This window comes from Drosophila mojavensis, unplaced genomic scaffold (genome assembly GCF_018153725.1).
Source record: "Drosophila mojavensis isolate 15081-1352.22 unplaced genomic scaffold, ASM1815372v1 contig_81, whole genome shotgun sequence".
Taxonomy (NCBI): Eukaryota; Metazoa; Arthropoda; class Insecta; order Diptera; family Drosophilidae; genus Drosophila; species Drosophila mojavensis.
The window spans coordinates 6,430,624-6,444,739 of record NW_025318907.1 but is presented as its reverse complement, the minus strand read 5'-3'; the positions used below and the strand labels follow the sequence as shown (position 1 = coordinate 6,444,739).

At 39.8% G+C, this 14,116-nt stretch overlaps 1 long non-coding RNA gene across 2 annotated transcripts in view; it reads right to left on the bottom strand.

Annotated features, from left to right (window-relative positions):
- LOC26527639 overlaps positions 1–13,008 on the bottom strand; it is a 54,925-nt gene extending 41,917 nt beyond the window's left edge. The window contains exon 1 of one of the 2 annotated variants that reach the window (XR_001449315.3): positions 9,120–13,008. This is a non-coding gene — a long non-coding RNA (uncharacterized LOC26527639). The remainder of the gene's footprint in view (positions 1–9,119) is intronic. The other variant, XR_004364154.2, reaches the window with a different exon arrangement.
- Between the last annotated feature and the right edge of the window lie 1,108 nt (positions 13,009–14,116).

Here is a 14,116-nt window from a genome sequence, read left to right as displayed (position 1 = left end):
TCATAAAACTATATAGCTCTGCATATGAATTTACATATATCCAAATATTTAAAGAAGACATGAGAAATATATCTCTATATACATACATGAAAATACTCTCACATGGTTAAGAAAGACTTGAGATATACAGCAGACACTGTAAAACCAAATAGACTCCTGCAAAACCCATATACCCGTTGTAGCATTGAATACTACGTACTTTATGTTTGCCTAAAATATTTTTGGAGGCTTGGTTGGGTCTGGTTCGTTCACATTTTGTTGCGCAGCTCTGATAAGCTGTCAAATAAAATGTTGCATAAAATTTTAATGCATATCAAATGATTTAATTTGACGCTAAAGAGCGCCACAGCTGGGCGTGGATGGCTGTGTGTGTGTGTGAGTATGCATGTGTGTAAGGCGGAGGCGGAGGCAGACGCAGAGGCGTGGTCAGAGCTGAGAAATGAAAATGGCGATGGCCGCGGGTAATTACTTTGATGAAAAATGGCAGTTACAGTGATTAAGCAGAGAGTGTGGGAGAGAGAGGGGGAGAGGGGGTGGAGCACTGTGTAAGAGCGGGGTTGCAGGACGTGGGCTACAATATAGTAGATTACACATACGCCATGTGGTGCCTGGCAGGAAATTAAGCTGGTCAAAACGGAAGCAGCCGGCCAAGGCAATGTGTGTGTGTGTTATGTATGCGTGCGTGTGTGTGTGTGTGTGTGAGCGGCGGCCTAATGATGTCAGCCATGTTTGCAGCGAACACGCAGTTGCCGCATTAGTTGTAATTGCGCCCCAAAAATGAAGAAAAAAATTACTCAACTTTAAAGCAGCTAAAAGGCTAAAAGAACTGGCAGCCAAAACGTGCCCCAAGGCATGCCACAAAAACGCTGCAAGCCGTCCGCTGTGTATTTTTTAACTAAAATATCGACAAAATATGCCAAGCACATAAAGCAGAAGGACCTTGCCGACAGACAGGCATAAAATATCTAACAGCGAGCAGCTTGCACGAGCACGAGAGCAAAAAAGAAAAAAAAAAGAGGAGAAAAGGAGAAAAACAGAAAGATAGAAGATGCAACAGCAACAGCAACAGTACTGACAATAAATTGCAACAAAAATGAGCAATGAGTAATTCATATTGTAAGTTGCAAGCAGAATCAGCCCTGGACATGCCCCAACTCCTCGCTGCTGGCTCGAGCTGAAGCTGGAGCAATTCAACGCAACATCAATCTTCAGCAGCAGCCGTAGCAGGGGCCAGGCGCCGCAGCGTCTGCCACAATTTGGATGAATGTGGCAACGCGCTGTGCTGCTGCCGCTGTTGGGAATACTGAAAACGTGGCAGCGCTCAGTCTGAGGCATTGTGGCAACTACTACGTGAGCTGCGACGCCTCGCGTAATATGCTTGTAAATGCAATAAATTTTGTTAGCTTCGCTCCACAAAACTTTCACGTTCGGACACAAAGTCAGACAGAAACAGACACTCGAACAAAATGAGTGTGAACGAGCGAGAGAGAGAGGGAGAGAGGGAGCGAGCGGGAGGGTGGGACAGACGGAACACATCAGCAGCGACCATAAAACGCGTTTTTGATTTGCTAAATTTATGTGGCCACATTAAATCCAAAAGACAGCGCAGAGCAGGCGAGCAACGGCAACAGGGGCGTGGGGCATCGTGTGTGGGGTGTGGCATTGGGCTGGGTGGGCGGGACAGCAACAGGCGTAAGTGTGCTGCGGCAACAGGCGACAGGTGCTACGCATCTGATTCGCTTGAGAGCAACAATTACCTATGCCGTGGATAAGTAGGAAACAGCAGAAACTCATGGAATGTGCTCTAGAGAGGGACAATCTTTGCAGGATTCCTATCAATAAACTTGAATTTAATCTATAAGGTTTATAAGCCACTTGATGAAAAAACATTCGAATCATTCTAATATTTCTCCATAGGTCATTATAAACATTAGGTCATATAAACATCACTTAATATGAATGATGGACTATTAATATAAATAATAATAAAAACAAGTAAGAAGGCTCCAGTCGAGACTGCTCGACTAGGAGATACCCTGAACCCTCCAAGCTGATATTCTAATCGTTCTGGACTTCTTTTATGCACACATACATAAACATGCACTTATAAGCACGCGCTCTGCTAACTGCGCAGTAAGCAGCGACTGCGCTTGGGCTGCGCTGCAATGTGGGCAATATTATGAGAATTTATTTGTTGAATAATTTCTTTTGTAGACGTATGATCTTAATGAAACTTTCAGAGCGTAATCATATGGCTAAAATGTGTGTACATTCCAAAGCACAAATCTCTAGTACTTGAAATGCGTTTTTTACAAATTGGGGGCGAATGGGGCGTGGTATCCAAAATCTGTAAATAACAAAATCTTTGTATCCATTAACTTTATATACAACGCAAATTTGAAGTCTCCAGGTCTAAAAGTGTTCAAATTAGGCTGAAAAAACAAAGTCGATTTTTCGATTATTCTCGATAAAAAAGTTCTCTCTAGCTCTTATATCTTCTGAGATCCTTTTGCTCATACGGACGGACGGACGGACGGACAGACGGACAGGGCTATATCGACTCAGCTCGTCGTCCTGATCAAGAATATATATACTTTATGGGGTCTGCGATGATTCCTTCTGCCTGTTACATACCTTTCACAAAACCATTATACCCTGATTTCCCATTTTCAATGGGTTCAGGGTATAAAAATAAACAAACAAAAAAAAAAAAAAAAACAATAATTAAAAATTAAAACAATAATAATTTAAAATAAACAATATCAGTTTAAATTCACATGATTAATTATAGTTATATAATAATAATAAAAGCAAAAATTTAAAAACAAAAAATCAATTCAATTTTGTATTGCGTTTCGCCCGTTCATTACTCGTTTTATTATTTAAATCTTTTCACAAAACTAATTCAAAATAAATTCGGAATACATTTATATATGAATAAAACTTTATTAGGCATCGTTAGCATTTTAGATACAGCTTTTAAAAATTCCGCAAGCCCCGTTGTTTCTTCAGACACAAAATGACTAAGCTTTTGACTCAGATCTACCATAAATATTTATGAAATTTAGTTTCATTCATTAAACTCAATTTAGATTCCAATCAAACTTGAGATTGAGCTGCCTGCAAATGGAGTTGAAAGAATTCCCAAATTGATATCTAATATGAAGGAAATATATTTTTGAAAACTTTTAGCTAAATGAACGTAAACTCCAAACTAAAAGCAAGCTGTAAACAAGCTTATCATGAGGATAAAACATATACATACATGTATAAAAGAAATGTGCATAGTAAATATAGATATGCGCGGTATATTAAAGCGTCGCCCACGCTGACAAGCTCTGACAAGCTGTTGCTGCGAGTCGCGTGTGGCATTTGAACCGAGTTGCCTATTTGCAACGCGGGGGGCAGCTGGGGCACAATGGGGGACTGCAGAGATGGCGGCTGGGGGTGGGCTAGGTGTCAACGTTGGGTTTATCGTCATCATAGCTCATGGCTCGTGTCTGCCGTCTGCCGTCTGTTGATGTTGTTTTGTTTGCTCTCTGTTCAGGTTTTATTTTCATCTGCTTCTTCTACTTTTTGCTTTTGGTGTTTTCTTTTTTTTTTCGTGTTGCTTTTATTTGTTTACAGCCAGTTTTTATGTATCGCGAATTGCGTATTCGCATATGCGAAAGCGTACGCCAAACATGTGGGCACTGCCTGCATATGAGCATGAGATAGAGATAGAGTATGTATCTATGTATCTACACACGTCTGTATCTACAGCAGCACCGAGTATCTCTCGTTCAGTACACTGACGTAATGCCCATGAAAATAGCCGCACATACCACAATGCGCTGGCTAAACAGCTTTTGCAAAATTCGCTTCTTTTTTTTTTTTTTGGTATTTGTTTTTTTGCCACATTTCCAGCACAGTTTCCACAAAATGAATCGCTGAATTTTAAGTGGGCCCCAGAACTATGCTACAAGTATTACAACTATTACAGCATGACTGGACATAAAACGTTTAGCTATGCTAAACTGAGTGCCCGAGTCGTAAATATAACAGCTGTGCTGCCCTCGGTCCTCGAAACGTGTTTGGCCTAACAAGCGTTTGCAGGCACGCGCTGATGAGACTGTGGTGAATAAATAGCTCAGTAAATTAGCCAAATTGGCTAAGTAAAACGTTTAGGAATCGCTGACAAAGCAAAATAAAATATAATTAAGGAATTAAAAACAACAAAAACATAAAGAACTGAGCTACAAAAGTTGTTGCAGGATATCTGACGGAGAGGTGATGAGAGGTGAAGAGATAATATGGTATCATAGCTTGAGCTATATAAAATCTACAATATAATAAAACCAAAAAGTTCTAGTATTATTTTAAAATATATATAAATTTAACTTTCTTTTTGGCTTAAAAATGTGTTTTGATATTATTATATTTATGATTATTATTATTACTTTAAGTTAAGACTAATATTTTTAGTATGATCGGTGGCAGCTGGATGCAACATATAAGGATGCAGCTCGATAGGTGCCAAGACTAGGTCAGACTAGGTCTATAATGCAAAAGTAAACAACAATAAAATGAATCTATATATATGTATATACGCAACAGTATAAACAATGTATATATAGACATATATAAGACTGATTGAGCATTAAAGATAATATACATTTGATTGGCTTTTCGTTCTTTTAGTGCATTTCAGTTCGTTTCAAATCGAACCGAGGCAATTCCCAGTGACAGCATTATAAATCATTTGGAAGCTATCAGACAGGGAAAAGGCACTGAGCGGCATTATGCTAGATGCACATATATCATGGACTAATCTCAGTGTATATATAAATGCTTATATATATAGAGAGAGTCCAAACAATTCAAACAATTGAAGTTCTTACAATTCCCCAGTTTCAGTTGTCAATTAAATTGCGCACAAATTGCATTTATCTAAACTGAAGCGGAGAAAACTATAGCAACGCATGTTATTTATGGACGAAAAGACTTTTCTCTCCCTCTCTCTCTCTCTCTCTATAAATCTATCTCTCTCTGTCACTGTAGCGCAAATCATGGTGAAATTTGTATTGATATTTCAATATTTTACTAGCCTCTAGTTTTTGCCAACGATAAATTGCAGCAGTTGCGATGCGGCCGAAAGAAAACAAGGACAATAAATAAATGCTGTGTAGCTAAATGGAAATACAGCTACAGATACAGCTACTGCTACAGCATCCAATGGAAATACAGTTACAGCATGAATGGCACAATAAATAAATCGGAGCAACGTTTTAAAACAAATCCAAACAACAAACCCAAGCGCGAACGAAAAAAACAAAAAACAAAAAACACAAATAAATACAAAGAGACAAATAAAAAAATAAAAAAAAAAAACAAAAGCCCGCGCATAAAAAGCGAAATAAAATTTGCATTTTTTATAGTTGTTTTTATAAACGTACATATGTACATATAAATATATGTGTATATATAAAGAACATATATATATATATATGTATTTTAAGCGTCATATCAGCTACAACAACAAACTATTGTATATTTATATAGAGCGAAATGCGCAAAGTCAAAGTCGCAGTGAAATGTTATCGAAATGTTATTGAACACGAAGAAGCGAACGGATAGAGGAGGGGAGCGGAGGACACTGCGGGAGCAGAGCTACTGTCCCGCCTCTTGCTCTGCCAAAGATACTTTTTACTTATGTGCATATATTTGCCCACATACAAACATACACCCTCAGCCAAGAGCCGTGTGTATCAACAATTGAGTGTGTGTGAATAGATGTCTGCAGCTACAGCTGTCTGATTCTTGATAATGCGCTGCGAAATATTTCGGGGTCTATCAGTTAGGTGAGCAGCCTGAAGATCCACTAACTCTGTCTGTATAGAAATACAAATATATACATCTATAGTTATACATAGCCAATTAGCTGATGCCCACAGCAGAAACTTTCAGAGATAATATACTCAATATAATTTTATATAATCCAATTACAATTCTATTTATGAAGAATTCAAAAGAGTCTAGTAGAAAACAATTTGTATGAGCACAGAGAACGCCAAAGTGAAGAATCGAAATATAGCTATACTGATGGCACGGAGTGTATCAATTAAATTGACTCTTGCAATTCCGAATTTTAGGAGGAATCCCTAATGAGCTTATAGCTTGGAGCATGAAAGTAACTTTTGGAATACTTTAGTTTTCTTTATTATTTATTATATATAGACTTAAAAAACATTCGAAAAATTATTTTAGATTTATTTGAGATAAATCAGTTCTATGTCAAAATATCTTTAGCATCCAGTAATCAAATCTATGACATATTTTTTGCTCTTATTAGGCTAAAGAAATCATCTGCCTAAATTCAATAGCTTACCCAATAATTCTCTTGAAGACATATGAAACCACAAAGAAGACTCGCCTGAATATTCAAATTTGGCAAGAAATTCAACATGATATCAATTTAGAAATGGTAAGGCTAGTTAGAGTATTTAATTATTCACATTTGTTACAGCTATCTCCTTACTGTTTTTCTTTCTTCCCCTCTTTACTTTTGTTTGTCTTTGGCTACAACATCGTTTGCGCTTTGCCACTCTTCTAAGGCGCGTTAACATTTATTCTTACTGTTTGCCTGGCTTTTTATACGCTTTTAATCAGATACAAAGTGAATTTTGTTCAGCTTTTTTCGGCTTTTTTTTTTTTTTTGCATAAGTAAATACACGGCGACGTAGACAAATACAAATGCAAGTTTTTTAATGCCAACTGCTGTTGTCAACGTTGCGTATGAGCAGCGCATTATGACTCATACGATCTCTTTTTATCAACTCGCCTCTCTCTCTCTCTCTCTCTCTCTCTCTCTCTCTCTCCCCGACCACACTTGCCGCTGTGCGCAGTCACAAATCATTTTTTATGGCTCAGCTCTTTCATTTGGCTTTTAAATTTTCGTGCCCATTTGATTAAACCAACTTCACTTTACAATCTTCTCCCCCTAGTGAAGCTTCCTCTTTCCTCCTCTCGGTCTTCTCCCTCTCTCTCTCTATTAAAATCGTTTATCTCTTTTTCTTTTATCTGCAGCTTGTCTTCGCTTCGCATTTCCATTTCCTTATCGTCGTATCAATAAATTAATTCGAAAACTTTGCCGCTTCTATGCCGATTGAGTTACCTCCTCAACCCCCTCTCCACAGCGCCCCGCCCTCTACTACGCCCTTGCGCTGTACTTCGCCTCTTCTTTTTTCCTTTTTTAATTTTTCGTGCAAATTTCTTTCATTTTCTCGCTTTTGATTCTTTTCTTTTTTTTTTTTTTTTTTTTTTTGTGCTCGTCATTCCAGTCGTATCTTGTATCTATAAGTTTGCCGCCTGCTATCGAGTAATTTGTGCCTCTTCTTCCTCGTTTCCTCCATTTTTTTTGTACAAGCGACAAGTACAGTGTGGCCTATCCGCCTCTCGTTGGCCACGCCTCTGGCCTAGCTATTTTTCGGCTATTGAATTGCTTTCGTGCTCATGCATTTTCTATGAAATTGTCTGAATGTCTGGCACCGGCAGTCACGCCCACCCAGTGCCGCCCCCTCTTAATGGCAGCCAAAATAGTCAGGCTTACAAACTGTTTGGCGCTGCAATTAGTGGACAACATTCGTTAACCAACACTGACACACGAGCAATGCAGGTATCTAGCTGCTAACTGCGACGCTTATCTTTATTGCAACGAGGTTGGGGTTGGGGTTGGGGCTGGCGATGGTGGTGGAGTTGGTGTTGGTGTTGGGATTACCCGGCACAATATGTGGGTGCCCCACACAGACACACACACACATAGAGGGACGTTAGAAAACATGTTGCATAAAATTGTAGCAAAAAAGTTTCCTTCTTGCTTCTCCCTCTCTGTTTCATTCTTTTCTTCTGCACATTTGAAGTAGAATTTTAATCCATGGTTTTTTAAATGCGGGCGATAAACTTTTACTACAATTGTCCTAACTGTACATGGGTGCTTAGCTCTGTGTGTGTGTGTGTGCAACTTGGCAGACAGCTCGGCCGGAATAGCTCGCTCTCTCTCGCTCGCTCTCTCTCGCTCGACTGGCTCGTTCAGGTGCTACAGTTTAATTATGTGACGTCGCTTAATGTTTTAATTAAATGTTTTATTAGCACGCTTCTGGGGCACGCCCCGTTAAACGAGAGAGTAGCGCAGGGAGAGGGGTCTATGGAGTAACTGTATGTGGATGTGTATGTGTGTGTGCTTATGTGTGTGCTAACGTGCCCCCTTTTAAGTTGCCTCTGTTAAACGGCAAACAAGCAACGACTTTCAGCTTGATTCGAAAGCGCATTTGATAGTCTAATTGGTTTTTGGGAATTGGAATTTATGTAAATATACACATATATATATATATATCTATATATATAGAGAGAGAGAGAGAGAGAGAGAGAGATTGTAGATCTAGGCTTAACTATGTAGCACAAGTATGCGAATTTCGAAATAATAACGTGTTAATTTGTGAAAAAAAAACTAAGACAGCTTAGAACAAGTTCCGACAGATTTGAGAAATTCCTCAATAACAAAAAAATTTATAAACTAAAATATTTGGATAAAACTTCAATCGTAATTTAAGTATAAACTGACCCAAAGCTTACTTCTTTTAAATTTTGTATATAGCTCTTTAGTTCATACAAAATATCATTTATATATAGCAAAAATATATTTTTACCTTTCTTAAAAATATAAAATTGCCTATATATTTTTCCATATTATATATTTTTCCTATTTAACTTTAATCCAGTTTCTTCTGTCGTATTTAATATATCCAAAATGGATTCTAGATTAATTAAAAAAAGAACATCATATGCATAATTTGCATTCTTAAATTTTTACCATATATAAATATTTTAAAATTCTTGTAGATTCCTAGAATAAGACTTACTGTCATTTAAAAGTTTCAATTGAAATTGGTTACAAATTATTTCTGAATAAGTGCTTTTCACTGTAGATCTTGCATTCACTTTTGAAGTGCTGACTAGCATCTCAAAATATCTTCTATAATTTCAAGTAAAACCAATTCTTGTGAAATTATTTTCCAAAATTCATAGCCTAATCTTTCTTTTGGGCCTATTAAGAATGAAGTAAGCTTAACTCTCTCGCTTACCTATTTAAAGCTGTGCTTGTCCGTTCCATGGCTGCCTATATATAGAATATAGAGTTGATAGAGAGAGAGAGAGTATATGAGGGGTGTATAGAGAGTATGTGAATATGCACTCTTGTTTGGCTTTGTTTTCTGGCCTCATTCAAGCGTGTTGCAAGTCTTTTATCTAGCATCATTTTGCATTCTTTTTCATCGTGCTTAAAGGCAGCGCCAGTGTTGCAAATGTACCAGCGAGGGAGTGCGTATGCCTCTCTTTCTCTCTCTATGAGTGTGTGTGTGTGGGCATGGGTGTGAGTGTTAAGATGGCTGCTGCTTGGCTTGGACCATGTTTTGTGTTTGTTGCGGCCAACAAATCAACATCCGGTTAGCTGATACAACGCACAGCACAGCAGCCAGGCACAAACATTGCACATATGAAATTTATAGGCCCGCTCTCGCTCGCTCGCTCTAGCCCACACACTCTCGCTGTCGCTCTCTCTCCCCCCATCTCTCCCTCTCTGTATCGTTCTCTCTCGCTCTCGCTCTCGCTGTCTGGACAAGTTGACAGGCCGGCGGCGGCCGCATTTGATAACTGTAGCTGCTAACTGCTAGCTGTATATGTTTGTGTGTTTGTGAGTTGTCTGGCCGACCTGCTGCTGTTTTGTTGTCTCTCTTCACATTTGAGTGTATGCGTGTGTCTGTGTCTGGCGATAGTCAAGTTTATTTTGTATTATTTCATTTGATTTGATTTTATTTTGCATGAATAACGCGTTTGCTTTTTGTGTTGTATTCGATTTGATTGCTGCGAATGTTCACTTCGGCACTTTAAAGCACTGTTTTGTCTTTGTTGCTGAACACTGTCTACCTAACTGTATGATTCTATGAAGTGTCTGTGGCTGCGTGTATGTGTGTGAGTGTCTGTGTGTTCGATGACAAATGAAGCACAATCTGTAAGACCTGAGCAGCTTTGGACGACCGGCACAGACGAGACGCGCAATACGAATGAATGGAGTTGACGAACAAACGACTTGGCATAGCATACAGCAGCCTCAGTCGCTGTCGCTGTCGCCGCCGCCGACAACGGGAGCAGAGGCAGCAGAAGCGGCGACGAGACACGAATGCCAAAACACGATGGCGCTACGACGCCATACGAAAGCCGACTCGAGCCGAGCGCATATTTGCCGTTCTCTCACGCGCGCTCTCGCTCACGCGTGTAGGTCGTCTAGAGGCCGTTTGGGGCTGACATCTGTTTGCCTTGCTTCTTGCTCTCTCGCGAAAATAATTCTCTCACGCTTGCGAAAATTACTTGGCTCTGGCCGTTTAACTGCAAATCAAAGTCGAGGTCGTTGTACGAATGAAAGAATGTCGGCATGTGTTTGTTGTTGTAACGCTTACATTCGCTGCTGACGTCGCCGTTACTGTCGGCGCCGCTGTCGCTGCCACTGCCACTGCCACTGTCGCTGCTGCTGCTTCTGCTGCTGCTACTTGATGTTTAATGCTAGCTGCGATCCGCCATTGTTGTTGTAACTGTGCCTGTCTCATGCACTTCTCTGCTGCATTATGCTGCTTTTGTCTGTCTGCTCTCTCTTCGCCTCTTTCTCTGTCTCTATCTCTCTCTCTCTCCGTTCCTCTCTGACTCTGCCTCTCTCTTTGAGTGTGTGTGTGTGTGAGTGAGTGCTCGGCATGCCTTAACTTGGCTTTCTTTTGAATAATGTTGCTTCATGCTTTCGCAGTCTTGTTCTTCATCTGCCAGTTCGTCCGTCTCTGCGTCTGTCTGTGCATTTGTCTGCTAGGCAAAAATGCTGTTACTTTTTATGTGCACTCTCCCACTCTGCCTACTCCCGTCGCTCCCTCGCTCTTCCCTTTGGCCCAGGCACTCCTTTTGGAATTTTGTTAGATTCAGTCTGTATTTTTATTTTTTTTATTTTTTTTTTTTTTTGCTTACTTATTTTTACTTCTTTTTTAATACATTTTCGGCTAACGGTTTGAGAAGCAGTCCGTTCTTTCTTTTATTTTATTTTATTATTTTTTTTGTGCCGCTTTCGCGCGTTTGTAATAAAAACTCGTTATAAGTAGAAATTCTTTAGTTCATTTTTTGCTCTCATGTTTCTATTTCATTTTCTTCTTTTTATTCAGCGTCGTTCCTTTTTTTTTGTGTTCACCTGCGACCCTGCCCAGCCTCCGCTCTGCTCTTGGCACACTCATCTATTTCCATTTTTTAAGCACTCTTTGCGGCCACTTTTCTTTATTATGAACTCCCCCTTTCTAGCCTCCCACACTCCTCCTTCTGCCATGACAAATGTGAGAACCGCTTTTGGCAAAAAAAAGCTTTGCTCAATCGGCGGCTGCTTAGAAGTTTGCTCGGCTGGTTAACGCCCCCACCACACACACACACACACATGCTCACATTTACCTTACACATGTACCTGTCTCTTCCCGCAAACTCAATTACTAGGCCAGTTGGCAAGCTAATTTGCTTATCAGCAAATGCAATTGCGCGAAAAGCGACCCAGGGGCGAGGGTAGCAGGGTCAATGGGGGCGCTGGTGGGGGTAGGCAGCGAAATGCGCGCCAAATAAAATTGTCATTTTGCAGGCAGACGCTGATAAGAGCCCCTCGCAAGTACGCTCCTGACCGCTACCCGCCCCCGCCCCACTACACACTCTTGCTCACACTCGTTCCCATGCTCTTCTCTCTATCTTTTAAATTGTCTATTTGCGCTGATAAGAGTGTAGCAAAAAAAAAAAAAAAAAAGAAAAGTTGGAGGAAAAAACTCAAAATTAGTTTCGACTTGCCAAAAAGGTGCAAATCATCGTGCTCGAAGGGGGCTATTAGAAGAGGCTACTAGAGGGGCTCTGCGGGACTGGAATGCTCATCAAAATCTGAGCTACCCGTCGAGCCAAACTATTTAACACCATTTATTATTAGACCCAAACAATGGGCGAAGAAGCGTACTAAATGATCAGGCAGAAGCAAAATTCATGCTTACTTCATTCTCTGACCTCAAAGTGGATATTGCGAAAAGGGATTTTCGAACTTTATAGAAAATATTTGGCTGCAGAAGAAGCTTCAAAGAGCTGAGTTGAAGTTGCAAATATAATATGTTAATGTAAAGAAGATATATATTTGGGAAAACTGGAAGAATAGTGACTTTATAGTTAGAAGAATCTTTGAGCTATCATATATTATTCAGTTCTACAAACAGAGTTCTAAAATGATATATACGATAAACTGAAACTACAAATTATGTAAAATAACGGAAACTATATATTTTATTTAAATTCTAGGATTCTCTATTTATTTAACTAAGTAAATTCGGACTTTCGAGACTAATTACTTTATAAATAATATTATTTATTTCTGACTTTCGAGACTAATTACTTTATAAATAATATTATTTATTAGTAAACCTATTCCAATATATTTACTCTCAAGAGAGGTTTACTTGTATTTTTATTCAGTTATCGCTTTCCCTGCCATTTATTATTATTATTTTTTTTTATTATTATTATTATTTTATTGTAACGCTATACGTACTATTCCATTCCATTCAATATACCATATATTTCGTTCATAAACCCATTTACTACACTTCATACAGATATGAATTCCCGATAAATCCCCTTAGATTAAACCCGTCTACAAGTTTCAATCAGTCGATTTGCTGCGCCCATTCACTGTCTCATATCTCGCTGATATATCATATCATATGCATATATACATACATACACGCATACATACATATATATCATATAACATATTCAATGCAAATATCATATTCATTGCACTCACCTGTCGGCGGCCCTTCCATATAAAGTGTCTTACATTCAGGAATTTCCAGCGATTGCATTTTATGCCTCTCTCTCTCTCTCTCTCTTCTTTTGATTTGTTGTTGTTGTTTTTTTATTTATTAAATTTTTATGATATTATTTTGTTTTTTTCCAGTCTATCATTTCGTTATGTATTTTGTTTATATGGCAAAAACGACGCGACGTAGAAATGGAAAATGAATTTACGGCGAATTGATAACAAAACCTCGCGTTACACGGCAGCTGCCAGTTGTAAATATATATATAAATATATATTTATATTAAAAATATATATATGTATATATATTTTATTTTGTGAACAGTATTTATTGATACATAACTGAATTCGTTTCTTTTACTTTTGCAGATCACCAAAAATTTTAAAAATCTTTTGCGTTTGTCAACTTTATGTTTAAGCTGCATTGGCAACACTTGACGAATGTCTAACTGTATATGTGTGTTACTACCGTTAGATGGAACGTGCGTTTGCGCAGCGTTTCGCAATATGAACGCAACGCAGCTCTGCCCAACAATCGACCGTTGCGGCTGAGCGGTCAAAAGCGACTGCCAGCAAAGTGCGCTAGCGACAGCGACTGTGGCTGTGGCTGTGGCTGTGTCTGCCGTTACTGCTGCTGCTGCTGCCGCTGCGGCTGCTACTGCGGCTGCGAGTGCGAGTGCTGCTGCGCTGAACTGAACTGGTTGAACTGCACTTGTCGCCGCTGGGCAACCGCAGCTGGCGAATGTTGCGTTTCGACTGAATGCCAACTAGACGGGGACTTGCCCAACGAGAACTGCTGTGTGCAAGCAAACGCAGCCGAGGCGGCAGCAGATGCAGCAGTCGCAGCAGTGGCAGCGACAGCCACAGCTGGTGAAGGTGAAGGTGGGCCGCAGCGCTGACAAACGAACAACCGCGATGCCAATCAATGAGAGCAAAAGAGAGAGAGAGTACTATGCTGCGTCGGCGCGCTGCCATTGCAACTGATGTTGCTGCTGCTGCTGCTGCTATTGTCGCTGCATTGCCAAATGCCGAAGCCGAGCAATGGGCGCCAGACGATGACGACGACGACGACGACGTACCGTTGAGTGCATTGGCATAGTAAACTTTGCACGAGGCGCCGACGTTGCCTGCAGTAAAAAGTTACACAGCGCGCACGAGCAGGCGAACGAGCGAGAGAAAGAGAGAGAGAGAACGAGAGAAAGAGCGAGCGTGCCA